The following is an 18349-nucleotide window of genomic DNA, read 5'->3' on the forward strand; positions in this document are numbered from 1 at the left end:
ATCATACTTAACCAGTTCAATGAAGAGCAGCACCAACCAACTGCCTTGCAACATTAAGGTGAAGCAAGTGAAAGTGAAAGTGACTTATATGGCCAAGTACAGTGAGTATTTGTGCTTTTTAACCCACCCAAGTGCACACACACACACACACACACACACACACACTCACACCGTGCAAACACAGTGGGCAACCAATGCTGCAGTTGTGGTATTGAGGGCAGACAGGGCACTGGCTATTCACTCTGTGCCACCAACAATTCCTGCATGAACTTGTTTCAGCTTTTCATATGTCGGTGTCTACCCCAGAGATTATTTGTTCTCATTATGTGTGTGAAGATCCTCAGTTGTCCAGGGGAAGTTATCTAAAGGTTGAGTCATGGCAACTGGACTTTCAATTGCCATGACTCAACCTTTAGTTTCATTATTTATGTACTGTGCCCAAACCCTTAGCCCATTTGGTATGCTCCTACCTTGACTTATTGACCTGTTTTTAGACCGGTTTGTTCAAAGCACAGAAAGCTGAAATGCTAATGAGGCTACACCCAAACTTGCCCCATGTCAGAACGAATGTTAATGATTCTATTCAGTCCTCATTAACTCATGGTTACAGTGAATCCAACAGCTCACTGGAAGTGTTAAGTGTCCACTGGACACACAATATTGTTCTTTTAATGAGGCTGGTCAAAAACAACAGCAACAGACTTGCAACAATCAGCTCCATTCATTCACACATCAGTGGGCTGCATTCAGGCTATTTGCATAGTTACTAAAGCTGAGAATTGCACCATCATGGGTGATGGCTCTCAGACCTGGGAAGGGGTTGGCAGAATGTCATTACTTGTAAAAACACATTTCAAATCCAGTTCAAATAAAATCAGTTCATTCCTGCTCATGTCTAAACATGTTATAGCTAAACTGAATTCATCTGTTTGTACCAGAGTTTAAACAGTGTCAAAGTACAAGTGAATTTGTTATTTCTTGGCCTAATATGTCACCTGTAAAACACTGCCACACACAGTTTGTTGGAAGTACTCACCAAAAGTTGGGACACCTGTAGGAATTGTTTGCATCCATATTCAAGGCTCCATTTACTTCTAGTCAAGTTGGTCACCCTAAGTAACATACATAGCAGTTCAATCTTGTTTTCTAAAAAAACAAATTTGGAACCAGAACAGAGAGTGGCAAGACAGAGAAAAGGGACTAGAATAGCCTTTTCTTTTCTTTCAGCCTATATACAGTATTAGGGTGACCAAGCGTCCTCTTTTGCCCGGACATGTCCACTTTTTACGTCCTGTCCGGGGCGTCCTGGCGGGTTTTATAAATTCACGAAAATGTCCGGTTTTTTATAGGACCATTACGCGTGTACGTAGATTGACTGGCGTTTTGCACACAATACTAGGGTACTACTTTTTTGCGCGACGTAATTACCGGGAGGCAGACTCAGTAGGGAGGCAGTATAGCAGGGAAAATGCCGAAGCGTAAGTGCAGCTTCACCGATGAACTGCAAAGAAAATTTCCCACATACCGTCCCGGTCGGGACAAGTGGGAGGCGGAGTGCACCGTGTGCAAAGCCGGTACATATGTCTCGGTATCCAATAAAGGTGCTGGGGATCTGAAAGCCCACATGGACACCGAGAAACATACAAAAGCTGTGAGAGGTGAGAGTTCATCTGCAAAGTTGACAGAGTTTTTTGTCAGACCAGGAAAAACAGAGGATGATGTAAATGCAGCAGAAGGTGCAATGGCTTTTCATACAGTGAAACATCACAACAGTTACAGGTCCATGGATTGCACCAGTACTTTGCTTAAAAGGGCATTTCCTGACTCTGACATTGCAAAAAATGTTAGTAGTGCTCGCACCAAGACCGAAGCCATCGTCAATGGTGCTATAGCCCCCCACTCTGTTGAAATCACTCATGAAGCACTCAAAGAAATCCAGTACTGTGGTGTTTCCACAGACGGGAGTAACCACGGAGCAGTGAAAATATTCCCAGTCATAATCCAGTATTTTGACTGGAAGAAGGGTGGCGTGCAAACAAAATTGATTGAAGTTAAAGACACACCCAATGAGAGACAGCAGAAACCATTGCAAAATATCTCACAGAAACCCTGGCAAAAAACAATGTGTCGGAAAAATGCATTGCATTTACTGGAGACAATTGCAACACAAATGTTGGAGGAATCCGACGTGATGAAGCTGGAAAGAACGTGTTTGCAAATTTGAAGAGTTTGCTGCAAAACAAGACTATGATCGGTGTGGGTTGCCCAGCACACATATTGAATAATTGTGCACACCATGGGGCAGGCACAATAGAAATTGACATTGAGAATATCATATTCAAAATGTACCAGTACTTTCACATTTACACTGTGCGCACTGAGACGTGATGTCACGTGTGACGTCACAAAGTAAGAGGAATCTGGGAGAGCTGATGACTTCATCATCTTTCATCCTCTGAAACACACACAGACACTTTTGTGTTTGTCCTTTTGTCATATTTCCACATTAGCATTGAGTTTGCTTCAACATCCTCCATGGGATTGAGTGACAGGTAAGTTGAAAGCGGTGGAAAATAGTTTGATATATTGCACTGCAAAGAATTAAGAAACCAGCTGCAGTATGTCTGTGAATACACCTCAGGATTCAGTGCTTAGTAAATTAGGACTGAGCCTTTTACCAGTGGACACTGAAACCAACTAATAGTCAGGGACAGAGTTACAGTGTTTTTTAACAGTAGTGTATTTTTCTCAATATCTAGCAGTAGGTTTAGATCAGAACAAATATAGCAGCTTTGGAAGCAGCAGGACTGAAAATGTGGTAGTGACAAGATAAAGCCTTGGTGGGCCCTGTGTTAATGAAATGAAACTCAGATCAAGTGTCATGTACAGAATACACACATTCCATCCATCCATCCATTTTCAATACCTGCTTATTCCTTAACCAGGGTCACCAGGACCTGATTAAAACTCAAATAGGCTCCAGCAGTTCCCTGTGACCCCAATTAGGAATAAGCGGGTATAGATAATGGATGGATGAATGGATAAAGTTGTAAACAAGTTAAATTAGCAATATCTGCTTTAGCTCCATCTAGTATCGCAGCGAGTCTCAAAGGTCGTGAGTTCAAAGCTTCCACAAGGCAAGGCTTGCTTAAAGGTTCATCTAGGACAGGAGGGGGCAGAAGCGTAGATATGCAGTACACAGTATGTAGCGTAGATATGCTTCATTTATTCATCTCTTTTTTGCCCACTCAGCAGTACCGTATGTATGGTAGTGAATGACTGTTGTCATTCAAAATTTATGTATACTAGCTTTTTGCAACTGTCAGGATGCCTGAGTCGTCTAAGTCTCTGTGTTCAGGTCGCAGTCTCTTTTGGGTTCAAATCCCCCTCCTGACAAACCAGTCCTCCTGCTGTGACGTTTCTCAGTAAGGATGGGTGATGGATTAGATGGATTCCATTGTGGTCTCCCCGTGCAGGTTTGAGTCCTGCTGACAATGAGCTGTTATTTGTAACTCATCCTGTTAGTGTCTCATAAAGTTGGTGGACTATGAGAACTAAAAAAACAGTTTTGGTCCAAGTTGGGAAGGTTAGTGTTGATCTGATTGGTCCAAATTGATGGTCAGTTGGGCTCCAAGGAGAGGCGCAAGAAGCCCAATGTTACCCTAGAGCCAAGCATCCTCCTTAGACTGCCCACATGCTCAGAGTCTATGTGGAAATTCCACTTAGTCAATACTGTTTCAGTTTGGAAACAATTCTGTAGTCATTTATGATACAGTCACTCATCTATGTTTATTTAATGACACTGAAACACCTTCTCCTATTACCCCCCTGAAGTCACATCACCTCTTCTCAACACATGGAGCTCTCCTGTAGAATCACCACCACCCAAAGTGGGGCTCCAACCTAACCCTAACCCTGAGATTAAGAATATCATGCTCTACTGACTGAGCTAGCCAGGCTGTGTATAACACACATTTAACTGTAAATGTGGTATACTTGGATCCACCTATGTTCTGCCAATTGACTATCAGGTTAATGCAGAATATCTTTGCAGCTGATTCAGTGTTGTTACTGTTACATGTACATATTCAAGTAGAAAATGGCTTTACAAAGAGAGAGAATAGAATGTTACCAAAGTACAGGGTAGAACATTAGTAATTCAGCTATTTAGAAAAAGCTGCGTTTTTTTTTTTACAATGTCACAAAGCAATAACAAGAACTGCTTCTGTACATGTGTTTTGCAGTATTTCCTTCTTGTACTAAGTGTCATTTCAGTGTATGGGAAGAGAAAACCAGGACTCATTCTATTTGTAGGGAGTTAATAATGAGATACTGCTGGGATTTGAACACAGAATCTCCTGTTTACTAGACAGGTGCTTTAACCAACTAAGCCACAGCACCACCATCTGTTTTTTAATAGTCTAATTTTGAATTTTCTCAAAATTCTGACATTTTTTTTTGCTAGGAGTTCTGGCTTTCTTCTCATAAATCTCTAAATTAGCATAACATAACTTCTTTTGTTTCATGTTCTCATTCTTGCCAGAGAATAGTTTAATCAATAGTCCAGAATTTTGCTCCTTCTTCTTCTTTAAAGAGATTATGTTTGACCTTTTCTGTAATCTGTCTAATACATGTATGCATAACCTTTTCAAACATACTTGACAGTGTTTAATTGTAGTGCTACGTGCACCACTCTATCATACATGGAACTAGTCCACTGTGTCGAAAAAGTGGTTGTGCCATGTATCACAATTGGATGCTCTGGCTAGTCCAAGTGAAGCCTGGTTAGCTCAGTTTGTAGACCATGAGACTCTTAATCTCAGGGTCACGTGTTTTGAGCCCCACATTAGACAAGAAGTTGTCTGACTTTAGATGAGTAGATGTAGTTGATGTGTAAGCTGTGTGCTGCAATAGACAGCAGTATTTTGATGATGCCCTGTGTTTGCTGAAAGAGCAGTCAGAACCTTTGTTCAGGAAAAAACAGAAGTCCTGCAAACTTGCACTTCTTTGTCCTTCTTCAGACATGTTACTTTCTACCTTACTCTAAGCTGTCTAATGCATGTATGCATAGTCTTCTCTACTGTATATGGCTGTGTTTAATTGCAGTTCTCCGTTCATTGAACCCCCAATCTATTCCCTGTGTAAAGAAAATTGCTGAAAGGATTCACTTCCTATTGGTGAAAAATGTGTATCAAATGCAGACACTACTGTTTCTCTGCTTATGGTGTTCAATTGCAGTATTAATATTGACTTGCCTTCTCGTTTGTGTATATCTTTTCAACCACTGAATGAACTACTTTACATTTTGTGCTTTACATAAATTAAATAAAAGTTAAAAGCACAAATCAATCAGCATAATCACAAATCAATGGCAAAAATCAAAATAAGAAACAGCAAATAGTGGAAGATGAACTTGAACTATAATGAAAGGAGAATGAGTGCAGATAAATCACTATAGATAAAGCACTTTCTGTTGTCATATGTCATATGCCACATCAAAAAGAAATGCTTTTAGCTTGGACTTAAACATTGCCAGAGATGAGGCTTGTCTAACATCATCAGGAAGACTATTCCACGTTTTAGCTGAATAGAACTGAAACGCTACATCTCCCTGTTTAGTCCTGACTCTGGGCACGAGCAGAAGGCCTGTCCCTGATGTTCTCAGAGTTCAAGGTGGTTCATATGGCACCAACATGTCAGAGATGTACTGTGGTGCTGAGCCATGAAGAGACTTATACACAAGCAGTGCTGTTTTAAAGTCTATTCTCTGAGAGACAGGAAGCCAGTGCAGAGATCTGAGAACAGGAGAAATGTGGTTGTACTTCCTGGTTCTAGTCAGGACCCGAGCAGCAGCGTTCTGAATATATTGCAGCTGCCTTACAGCTTGTTTTGAGAGCCCTATGAGCAGGCCATTACAGTAATCTAACCTTATGGAGATAAATGCATGGATGAGTCTCTCCAAGTCTGGTTTAGACAGGATCCCTTTGATTCTGGCAATGTTTTTGAGATGGTAAAATGCTGATGATGTTATTGATTTAATGTGGCTGTTAAAATTTAAGTCTGAGTCCATGATTACCCCTGGATTTCTAACTTGATTTTTAAATTTTAGAGAAAGAGACTCGAGGTGACTGCTGACACTTTCTCTTTGTTTCTGTGGACCAACGATGATTATTTCAGTCTTGTCACTGTTTATTTGGAGAGAGTTGTTTTGCATCCACACAGTGATCTGTTCAATGCAGTGACACAGTGAATCAACTGGTCCATATTATGAAGGAACAAAGCTTAGCAAGTTGAAACTCATCATTTTGTTGTTACATGCTGGATATTCACTCACTTTGCAAAGTGTGTGAAGCACTTTTTGGTGTTTTCTTGCCAGAGTTGTATTTTGTTATTGCCCAGTAAATTAACACAGTTATGAGCTAATGCCAATTGTTCTGTTTCTCCATGTTGCAGAGTAAATGTCTTTCATAGGAATATTCACCAGTACAGAACCTGGATCTTTTTCCTGTGTTCATGTTTTTTTTTTCCTTGTGGACACCTTTGTCTCAAATAGTCCAGCTCCTATTTCATTTTACAAAGTTTAAGCTCAGTGGATAATGCCTATTTTCAAGCATAAGTCCTCTTAGTTCTGACTAAAAAAGACACAATTCTGCACAAACTTTAATCAACGTACAGGGCACAAACGTTTGCAGTTAGGCCACTCCTCAACTTCTCACTAACCATGTGCTTATTGTGGGCTAGTGGCGCAATGGATATAGCTCTGACTACGGATCAGAGATTCTGGTTCGACTCCTGGCTAGCTCGACGCGGCTTTTATCTCCCTGCTCGCGTCTCACTTCCGTTACTGCACCAGTGTGAACTCTTTAGGAAAGCGCATTTGCAGCCACGCAATTCTAACGATGAGAAATGGCTGCTACCAGCGTCAGAACCCTTTCGTTACAGTCAGCCACCAACTGTACTAATTTTGTTTAACTTTAATCGAGACTGTTGCTCATCCTGATTTGAAAGTCAAAGTTTTCTAGAGGCATTCGCAACAGCGCTAGATGAATTGCGCTGCCACCTCTCTCCTTCTCACATAATGTAGGGAATGGAAAAATTGTATATCTATTCGCGAGAGGACAACATGCAATCGTTTGCCCGCCATCAACCACAGGGCCGTGATCGTATAGTGGTTAGTCTTGCGTTGTGGTCGCAGCACCCCGGTTCGAATCCGGGTCACTGGCATCCGCGGGGTGTTTTTTTTCTCTTTTGTGGAACCTTGTCTCAAAAAGTCCAGCTCCTATTTCATTTTACAAGGTTTAAGCTCAGTGGATAATGCCTATTTTTCAAGCTAAGTCCTCTTATGTTATAAAAAGACCACATTCTGCACAACTTTAATCAAAGTACAAGGGCACAACCGTTTGCCGTTAGTGCCACTCCTCAACTTCTCACTAAATGTGCTTATGTGGGGCTAGTGGCGCAATGGATAAAGCTCTGACTCGGATCAGAAGATTCTATGGTTCGACTCCTGGCTAGCTCGACGCAAGCTTTATATCTCCCTGCTCGCGTCTCACTTCCGTTACTGCACCAGTGTAACTCTTTAGGAAGCGCATTTGCAGCCAAGGCAATTCTAACGATAGAGAAATGGCCTGCTACAAAGCGTTCAGAACCCTTTCTTACAGTCAGCCACAACTGTACTGTATTGTGTTTAACTTTAATCGAGACTTGTTGCTCATCCTGATTTGAAAGTCAAAAAGTTTACAGAGGGCATCGCCAACAGCGCTTAGAGAATTGCGCTGCCACCTCCGACTTCTCAACTAATGTAGGGAATGGGAAAAATTGTTATCATTCGGAGAGGACAACATGCAATCGTCTTTGCCAGCAATAACCACCGGGCCGTGATCGTATAGTGGTTAGTACTCTGCGTTGTGGTCGCAGCAACCCCGGTTCGAATCCGGGTCACGCATCCGGCGGGTGTTTTTTTTTTCTTTTGTGGACCTTTGTCTCAAATAGCCAGCTCCTATTTCATTCTACAGTTTAAGCTCAGTGGATAATGCCTATTTTCAAGCATAAGTCCTCTTATGTTCTGACTAAAAAGACACAATTCTGCACAACTTTAATCAAAGTACAAGGGCACAAACCGTTTGCAGTTAGTGCCACTCCTCAACTTCTCACTAACATGTGCTTATGTGGGGCTAGTGGCGCAATTGATAACGCTCTGACTACGATCGAGATTCTGGTTCGACTCCTGGCTAGCTCGACGCAGCTTATATCTCCCTGCTCGCGTCTCACTTCCGTTACTGCACCAGTGTGAACTCTTTAGGAAAGCGCATTTGCAGCCACAAGCATTCTAACGATAGAAAATGGCCTGCTACAAAGCGTCAGAACCCTTTCTTTACAGTCAGCCACAACTGTACTGAATTTTGTTTAACTTTAATCGAGACTTGTTGCTCATCCTGATTTGAAAGTCAAAATTTTACTAGAGGCATTCGCAACAGCGTCGATGAATTGCGCTGCCACTCTCGACTTCTTCACATAATGTAGGGAATGGGAAAATTGTTATCTATTCGGAGAGGACAACATGCAATCGTTTGCCAGCAATACCACAGGGCCGTGATCGTATAGTGGTTAGTACTCTGCGTTGTGGTCGCAGCAACCCCGGTTCGAATCCGGGTTCACGATCCGGCGTGGGTGTTTTTTTTTCTCTTTTGTGGAACCTTTGTCTCAAAATAGTCCAGCTCCTATTTCATTTTACAAAGGTTTAAGCTCAGTGGATAATGCCTATTTTCAAGCATAAGTCCTCTTATGTTCTGACTAAAAAGACCACAATTTGCACAACTTTAATCAAAGTACAAGGGCACCAACCGTTTGCAGTTAGTGCCACTCCTCAACTTCTCACTAAATGTGCTATGTGGGGCTAGTGGCGCAATGGATAACGCTCTGACTACGGATCAGAAGATTCTAGGTTCGACTCCTGGCTAGCTCGACGCAAGCTTTATCTCCCTGCTCGCGTCTCACTTCCGTTACTGCACCAGTGTGAACTCTTTAGGAAAGCGCATTTGCAGCCAGCAGCAATTCTAACGATAGAAAATGGCCTGCTACAAAGCGTCAAACCCTTTCTTTACAGTCAGCCACAACTGTACTGAATTTTGTTTAACTTTAATCGAGACTTGTTGCTCATCCTGATTTGAAAGTCAAAAAAGTTTTACTAGAGGGCATTCGCAACAGCGCTAGATGATTGCGCTGCCACCTCTCGACTTCTCACATAATGTAGGGAATGGGAAAAATTGTATATCTATTCGGAGAGGACAACATGCAATCGTTTGCCAGCAATAACCACAGGGCCGTGATCGTTATGTGGTTAGTACTTGCGTTGTGGTCGCAGCAACCCCGGTTCGAATCCGGGTCACGGCATCCGGGCGTGGGTGTTTTTTTTCTCTTTTTTGTGGAACCTTTGTCTCAAAATAGTCCAGCTCCTATTTCATTTTACAAAGGTTTAGCTCAGTGGGTTAATTCCTATTTTCAAGCATAAGTCCTCTTATGTTCTGACTAAAAAGACCACAATTCTGCACAACTTTAATCAAAGTACAAGGGCACAACCGTTTGCAGTTAGTGCCACTCTCAACTTCTCACTAGGATGTGCTTATGTGGGGCTAGTGGCGCAATGGATAACGCATCTGACTACGGATCAGAAGATTCTAGGTTCGACTCCTGGCTAGCTCGACGCAGCTTTATATCTCCCTGCTCGCGTCTCACTTCCGTTATGCACCATGTGAACTCTTTAGGAAAGCGCATTTGCAGCCAAGCAATTCTAACGATGAGGAAATGGCCTGCTACAAAGCGTCAGAACCCTTTCTTTACAGTCAGCCCAACTGTACTGAATTTTGTTTAACTTTAATCGAGACTTGTTGCTATCCTGATTTGAAAGTCAAAAAGTTTACTAGAGGGCATTCGCAACAGCGCTAGATGATATGCGCTGCCAACTCTCGACTTCTCACATAATGTAGGGAATGGGAAAATTGTATATCTATTCGGGAGGACAACATGCAATCGTTTGCCAGCAATAACCACAGGGCCGTGATCGTATAGTGTGTACTCTGCGTTGTGGTCGCAGCAACCCCGGTTCGAATCCGGGTCACGGCATCCGGCGTGGGTGTTTTTTTTCTCTTTTGTGGAACCTTTGTCTCAAAATAGTCCAGCTCCTATTTCATTTTACAAAGGTTTAAGCTCAGTGGATAATGCCTATTTTCAAGCATAAGTCCTCTTATGTTCTGACTAAAAAAACCACAATTCTGCACAACCTTTAATCAAGTACAAGGGCACAACCGTTTGCAGTTAGTGCCACTCCTCAACTTCTCACTAAGGATGTGCTTATGTTGGGGCTTAGTGGCGCAATGGATAACGCATCTGACTACGGATCAGAAGATTCTAGGTCGACTCCGGCTAGCTCGACGCAAGCTTTATATCTCCCTGCTCGCGTCTCACTTCCGTTACTGCCCAGTGTGAAACTCTTTAGGAAAGCGCATTTGCAGCCAGAGCAATTCTAACGATAAGAAAATGGCCGCCACAATGTGCTACAAAGCGTCAGAACCCTTTCTTTACAGTCAGCCCAACTGTACTGAATTTTGTTTAACTTTAATCGAGACTTGTTGCTCATCCTGATTTGAAAGTCAAAAAGTTTTACTAGGGGCATTCGCAACAGCGCTAGATGAATTGCGCTGCCACCTCTCGACTTCTCCACTAATGTGTAGGGAATGGGAAAAAAAATTGTATATCTATTCGGAGAGGACAACATGCAATCGTTTGCCAGCAATAACCACAGGGCCGTGATCGTATAGTGGTTAGTACTCTGCGTGTGGTCGCAGCCACCCCGGTTCGACTCCGGGTCACGGCATCCGGCGTGGTGTTTTTTTTTTTTTTGTGGAACCCTTTGTCTCAAAATAGTCCAGTTCCTATTTCATTTTACAAAGGTTTAAGCTCAGTGGATAATGCCTATTTTCAAGCATAGTCCTCTTATGTTCTGACTAAAAAGACCACAATCTGCACAACTTTAATCAAAGTACAAGGGCACAAAAACCGTTTTCAGTTAGTGCCACTCCTCAACTTCTCACTAACCATTTGCTTATGTGGGGCTATGTGGCCAATGGATAACGCGTCTGACTACGGTCAGAAGATTCTAGGTTCGACTCCTGGCTAGCTCGACGGAATGCTTTATATCTCCCTGCTCGCGTCTCACTTCCGTTACTGCACCATGTGAACTCTTTAGGAACGCATTGCAGCCAGCAATTCTACGATGAGAAATGGCCTGCTACAAAGCGTCAAACCCTTTCTTTACAGTCAGCCACAACTGTACTGAATTTTGTTTAATCTTAATCGAGACTTGTGCTCATCTGATTTGAAAGTCAAATTTTTACTGAGGGCATTCGCAACAGCGCTAGATGAATTGCGCTGCCACCTCTCGACTTCTCACAATATTAGGGAATGGGGAAAAATTGTATATCTATTCGGAGGGACAACATGCAATCGTTTGCCAGCAATAACCACAGGGCCTGATCGTATAGTGGTTAGTACTCTGCGTTTGGGTCGCAGCAACCCCGGTTCGAATGGGTCACGGCATCCGGCGCGTGGGTGTTTTTTTTTCTCTTTTGTGGAACCTTGTCTCAAATGTCCAGCTCCTATTTCATTTTACAAAGGTTAAGCTCAGTGGATAATGCCTATTTCAAGCATAAGTCCTCTTATGTTCTGACTAAAAAGACCACAATTCTGCACAACTTTAATCAAAGTACAAGGGCACAACCGTTTGCAGTTAGTGCCACTCCTCAACTTCTCACTAAGGATGTGCTTAGTGGGGCTAGTGGCGCAAGGATAACGTCTGACTACGGATCAGAAGATTCTAGGTTCGACTCCTGGCTAGCTCGACGCACCTTTATATCTCCCTGCTCGCGTCTCACTTCCGTTACTGCCCAGTGTGAACTCTTTAGGAAAGGCATTTGCAGCCAGGCCATTAACGATAAGAAAATGTGCCCAGTGCTACAAAGCGTCAGAACCCTTTCTTTACCGTCAGCCACAACTGTACTGAATTTTTGTTTAACTTTAATCGCGGCTCTTCATCCTCTTTGGTTCTTCCCTGGAACTAAACAAGCGCATTACTCACTATACATGCAGTTTGTGCGGTTAAGAAAAGAGACTTGGCGTCTAGTGTTCAGTTTATGCATCTATGGAAAAGTTCAACACCAAACCACTGTGTGCTTCCTTTAATGTTTTGTATCAATACTAAAAACTGTATATAAAACTGTAATAGGCTCCAGCAGATCCCTGTGACCCTAATTAGGAATAAGTGGGTGTAGATCATGGCTGGATGGATGGATAAAAACTGTAAATAAGCTAAATTATAAGTAGTAAACATTAATGTGTTTTATTGCCTTAGTGGACTTTGAGGACTGAGAAAACTGTTGCTGTGTGTGTTCCAGTTAGGTTAGGTTACTACTGACATCATGTCTCATCTGAATGAGAAGAAATGAACAAACACAGTGTGTTGTCAGTCTTGTGTTGATGTCAGTTCTGTCTTAAGACAGTGTTTCCATAGTAACAGAGGTTAGGTTATGGTTCAGCGTAGCACAGTGTACAGGGGCCTGTTTCAGAAAGTGGATTTAGTGAAAACCCAGAGTTTGTTAAACTCTGAGATGAGGGATAGTCAAGGTTTTTGGTTCCACAAAGCGTGTTCAGATTGACTCTGAGTCAGTAACTGATGGTACCTTACTCTGTGAACCAAACCTGCTTGCTGGCAGGTTTTATAAACCCTGAGTTGTTTCTGAGCCAATTGACATTCAGACTGAAGAAGAGGCTGGAGATGTGGAGTGCCCTTTTTTTGAGGAACCCATTGATACAGAAGCACAATTGCTTTGCAGAATTCTGTGTCAAGAGAGGAGTTCTGGGCAGTGGTGGGATATGAAACCATGACAACTTTGCTAGGAGTTCTGGCTTTCTTCTCATAAATCTCTAAATTAGCATAACATAACTTCTTTTGTTTCATGTTCTCATTCTTGCCCCAGAATAGTTTAATTTTAATAGTTTAATTTAGCAAGTTGAAACTCATTATTTTGTTGTTCCATGCTGAATATTCACTCACTTTGCAAAGTGTGTGAAGCACTTTTTGGTGTTTTCTTGCCAGAGTTGTATTTTGTTATTGCCCAGTAAATTAACACAGTTATGAGCTAATGCCAATTGTTCTGTTTCTCCATGTTGCAGAGTAAATGTCTTTCATAGGAATATTCACCAGTACAGAACATGGATCTTTTTCCTGTGTTCATGTTTTTTTTTCCTGCACCAAACTTGTTGAACCAATGAGCAGTGGGAACATTCCAACATGAATTGCAGTGATGCTTTTTGGTTCACCTGGATTTTTCTCTGTGTAAAGTAAAACTGAACCAAAGGGAAACAGGTTTACACATTGGTTCGCTGAATTGGACTAGCACAAACAAACAACAGGTTTGAAAGGATCATGACTGTGCTGAAGAACTTCAACAGCCTCCTTCTTATTGCCCACCAAGTGTCTACACAATGCTCAACATATACGACATCACATTATTCCAGATAAACCTTTAAAAACCTGTGGTCCATTTGAGGTTTGGACTCAACCTTCATATTAGGAAACTCATGTAATAGAACATTCATTCATTATCTATACCCGTTTATTGCTAATTAGGGTCACAGCTCTCTTTGGGTGAAAGGCAGGGACAGGTCACCAGTCCATCACGGGACACATAGAGACACATAACCACACACACACTCACACTCACTCATATGGACAATTTAGAATACCCAGTCAACCTGACATACATGTTTTTGAACTGTGGGAGGAAACAGGAGTACCTGGAGAAAACCCACACAAGCACAGGGAGAACATGTAAACTCCACACAGAAAGGTCCCCACCGGACTACGAATGCAGGCCCTTCTTGTTGTGAGGCACCAGTGCTAACCACTAAGCCAACATGCTGCCCCACTTTCGATTCCTGGCCAGTGTTAATGCTTTAAAATCATACACATCAAACACTATGGACACTGCAAAGCACTAGCAGTATTGCATATAAATCAAAGTATTGATCACACATAAATGACTAGTGCAGAGTCCTAGCCAAGCCCTGGACCTTGAGAGCCACTGGGCTGATTGTCTTCTAACAGTCCCTGCCCAATCCTGATTACCTGATTCAGGTGTGTTCAGTTAAGTTAATCCTAATTAACTTAACTGGCAATTGAGGCCTGGCCAACACCAACATAGAGGGTATTACAATAATCAAGCTGGCTTGAAGTACAAGCATGTATCACCTTTTCATGATCTTTTCTTGTTAAAAAAGTCTTGACAACAGAGTTGACCTGCTTATCAAGTTTAAAATCACTGTCCAATAAAACACCCAGGTTTCTAGCAGTTGGTTTTACATAAAGTTTGAGGGAACACGTCTCAGGGAAAGGGTCAACACAGGCTCCACTAGGTCCAAACACCAGCACTTCAGTTTTAGTCTCATTACGACTCAGAAAATTTACTGCCAAGACATGCCTTGAAATGCTCCATGCATTCCAAAAGTGATGTTAAAGCATTTGTATCCTTCTGTTTCAGAGGAATATAGATTTAAATATATATATATACAAGAGCTTGTTACTTTGAATTGCTCTTTTGAAACTGGTCCAACTGGACATGGGGCTGAAACCCACAATTCTAAGATTAAGAGTCTCAGGCTTTACCAGTACTGAACTAGTCAGGCTCGCATGTGGTGTACTATAAACAAGGTCATGACTTAACACTGTCATCCAGACTTAGAAATGATTTTGTATTTTACAAAACAGCATGACAAGCCACACCCACACAGCCCAAGAGGTCGATGGATCAAAAACCATCCTCTGCTGCACCTCAATGTTGCTGCTGCACTTCTGTGTTAAACCTGTTAAGTGTGATGGGCTCTTCATCCTCTTTGGTTCTTCCTTAGAACTAAACAAGCACATTACTCATGCATTCTGCATTAATGTGGAAACTATGAAATCAGTGTTTAATGTGTATTTTGTGTCTTCACCTTAACCTCGTTGCTATAATCATTCTAGACCAAATAACAGCTTCCTCGATGAGAATGGGATTCCAACCCACGATGCAGAGCACAATGGATTAGGAGTCCATGACCTTAAACACTTGGTCCCCTCATTAGAGTGCTGCTGCTCAAAGTAAGTAAGTCCTAGAAGAACTTCCAGCTGACCTGTGATTGGGATGTGTCCAAAAACCCAGCTTTAAGGACATAGTTATTGTGCCAAAGGACTTCACTAGTCTCCTTTTGGTTTCCCACTGACTGTCTAAACAAAGCACAATACATATGACTGCACATAGTTTCAGATGAACATGAACAAGAAGACCTTCAGATTATGATACTGACACAATGACACACAGATGGGAAGAAACAGTATGTTGGGGGTGTGGGGGTTCCATTCAGAGCTGTTGTTACTATACATACATGTTGTACAAATATGAAAGCAGATATTATAATATAAATCTTGAGATTGGGCTTTAAACATTTGTGGAGAATGTGGGCATCCTACTACTACATCCTACTACTGCTTACAGACTAACTAAGTGCTCCACCACTTGAGATAATTCCCTCACACACTGAGCACCAGTAGCCAACTAATGCATTTATTAACTGGAGTTGAAGTTGACTGCTAAACAAGAGATTCTGCTCTGACAAGTAAAAAGATAAGTCCCCTGTTTTGACCAGTGTTCAATCTATTCACATTTGCAAAGGTGCAAGTTTTTAAAACTGTACAAGTCAGATATTACAAATGTTTTGACTTTACTTTTTATTATTTTTTCTTTACTGTTTTAGTATAGCAGTCAGATAAGGCAAAATCCAGACTTGTCTACAAATCTTCCATTCTGTGCAATGTTGTCCCACATGGGATTGTTTTATTGAGGAAGGTTTAAGTCTCTGGTATTATACTCAACTGAGTAACATTTTGTTCTACATGTGACATTTTGCAGTGTTATTATCCATCCACCCATCCAGCTTCTTCTGCTTATCTGGGGCCAGGTCGTGGTGGCAGTAGCCCAAACAGGGATGCCCAGATTTGTCATTGTCAATTTGATATATGTTTTACAAAGTAGTTTGAACATCCTTTTCTGAGCAGCTTTAGCAAACCAGACTGGATCTGTCCCTAACATTACTGTAGGTCAACATCCAGGGTGTAGCTTGCAAAGGTAACGTTACCTCTGCTAAGTAGCTCTCCCAACACTGTAATGCACAATGATCAACACTCACTACTAACACTACCTGATGTTGTAACGTATACTATTACAAACACGTTATGATATGTATGAAACATATTCCAAAAAATAAAATACAGCCCTCATAAATATTCATTCACACTTACCTTCAGTAACGGTATCCCAGAAGGCAGTTAATTTTAATTTCCTTGAAATCTTGTAGTTACATCAAGGTTGCAAGATTCACATGACATCATCGTTTGCTTGGAACTGATTGGCTCTTTTGCCCCATTTGTTAGACCTTATTAGGAACTTTAACATTTGAACCAGGGGTCTCCTGATTTGAAGAGTGGTACCAAGAATGGAAGCAATGCTGGCTGACTGGAGAGAGAGCACAAAAGCAACACCCCATGATCCAGGTAGAATTGTTGAAAAATGAGGCCAGAAGACACATTGCACATCTTCTTTAATTCTCCTTTTTGCAAGATTTAGGGTAGACTTAGAGTATCTCTGGACCTGTAACCCAAAGTTTGATCTGTGGAAACCCTCTCTGCTGTAGCCACTAATTTCCAGTCTTATCTTCCCCTTTGCTGCTGATGAGACATGTTCAGTAACAGCCATTGTCCACATGTTGGATTTGATTAAATTCCTTTAGTTATTTTTCCCTGTGTTGGCTCATTACACACACTCCTTCAACTTTTAGAGGTAAACCCATGTAAAACCATGAGCTCAGGTGGTGAGAAGAGACACTTGTCTGGTAATTTGGCTGAATGGTCTAAGATGCTGGATGATGGCTCAAATTTTGACATTGTATAAGTTGTTCCTGCAAAGTTTTCTTTTTTCAGAATCTTCTCCTTAAGAGTTAACTTGTTATGACTTGGATGTTAATGGAAGACACACCACATAGATTCAGTGTTTGCTGGTTATGTGTGTTAAAACACCGTTAATTGTGTAATTGTTGCTTGTGTTGCATAGTGGTACATGACAGAGCTCATGCTTGTTGATGTTGCCTTGAACAGCTACTGTTTACAAAGCACACTCAGTATTCTAAATGTTTGCCTTATTAGACGTGCCAGTGTCAATGGAAAAGCTGGTAGTAGTAGGATTTAAACCCATGCCTCATTTGAGGTTGGAGCTTAAATCCAGTGCCACCTGTGAACACCACAGTCTCTCTGTGCTTCCTTTGATGAGCGTACCTGACAGAGGCTACACTGTACAAGTCCAACCAATGACAGGGCTAGCTCCATCTCTCAAAAGCCAATGACATGACAGTATCCACTACTGGGTTCCTGTGTCTGACCACGTGGCCAATGGACAATGGCCTAGTGTCTGACTTTGGATCAGAAGATTGAGGGTTTGAGTCCCTTTGTGGTTGGAGTTTTACTCAAGCTGGAAGTGTTGTAGTTTGGTCTACAGTAAGGTGAACACCAAAGATGTTCTATCCATGGCCCATGGTGGCTGTTTGGCTTGTTTTCCAACTATTCCTACATACATTCTTAGAGAGGAAATGGCAGAAGACAAAAGGAACTGGTATCTTCCAGAACACACCTGATCCAGGTAATAAGCAGTGGTAAGGCAGTCTGCAGATCGTAGACCTTCCTCATCTTGGCTTGATCCCCGTTGTAGCAATGCTGATGTTCATGCTGTCTTCCAATCTATGGAAACGTTCTATGACACGTCTATGTCTGATCATGTCAATATTTTATGGGTCTTGATGTGGTGAGTTTTCCAGAGATGCTGGATAAAGGTAACAGCAAGCATGTTATGTTCCGCTGTGGATAATGAGAAATATTTTTAAAATATCCAATCTGAATGGACTACCTCTTTTGCTTTCAGTCAGATGCACATTGGTATAAATGCATATCACAGTACTACAACACAGACACTGCTCTACAACAAAGGTGCCATGTAATGAGTGGGGTTTGAATCTACATCTCTAGAAGAAACTACAATCTGAAAGCAACACTTAGATAACTCAGTCATGGTGAGCAGCGCTTTGTCATGAACTTTAGAATTAGTAGAAATAGTAAGTCATCTGGTACTTTTTGTTTTTTGCATAGTATTAATTGGGACATAGTGCTTGCCTTGCATACTGGTTTTCACATAATATATAGTAGGAAAATATGCCA

At 41.7% G+C, this 18349-nt stretch overlaps 3 non-coding genes across 3 annotated transcripts; 2 read left to right on the forward strand and 1 right to left on the reverse strand.

The window, feature by feature from the left end:
- Positions 1 to 4327: 4327 nt before the first annotated feature.
- On the reverse strand, positions 4328 to 4401 carry trnat-agu (transfer RNA threonine (anticodon AGU)). Its single transcript has one exon. It is a non-coding gene; the product is annotated as a tRNA-Thr (tRNA).
- Positions 4402 to 8893: 4492 nt separating this feature from the next.
- trnar-acg (transfer RNA arginine (anticodon ACG)) lies at positions 8894 to 8965 on the forward strand. The gene has a single exon. It is a non-coding gene; the product is annotated as a tRNA-Arg (tRNA).
- Positions 8966 to 9629: 664 nt separating this feature from the next.
- On the forward strand, positions 9630 to 9702 carry trnar-acg (transfer RNA arginine (anticodon ACG)). Its single transcript has one exon. It is a non-coding gene; the product is annotated as a tRNA-Arg (tRNA).
- Positions 9703 to 18349: the final 8647 nt, after the last annotated feature.

This window comes from Mastacembelus armatus, unplaced genomic scaffold (genome assembly GCF_900324485.2).
Source record: "Mastacembelus armatus unplaced genomic scaffold, fMasArm1.2, whole genome shotgun sequence".
Lineage (NCBI taxonomy): Eukaryota > Metazoa > Chordata > Actinopteri > Synbranchiformes > Mastacembelidae > Mastacembelus > Mastacembelus armatus.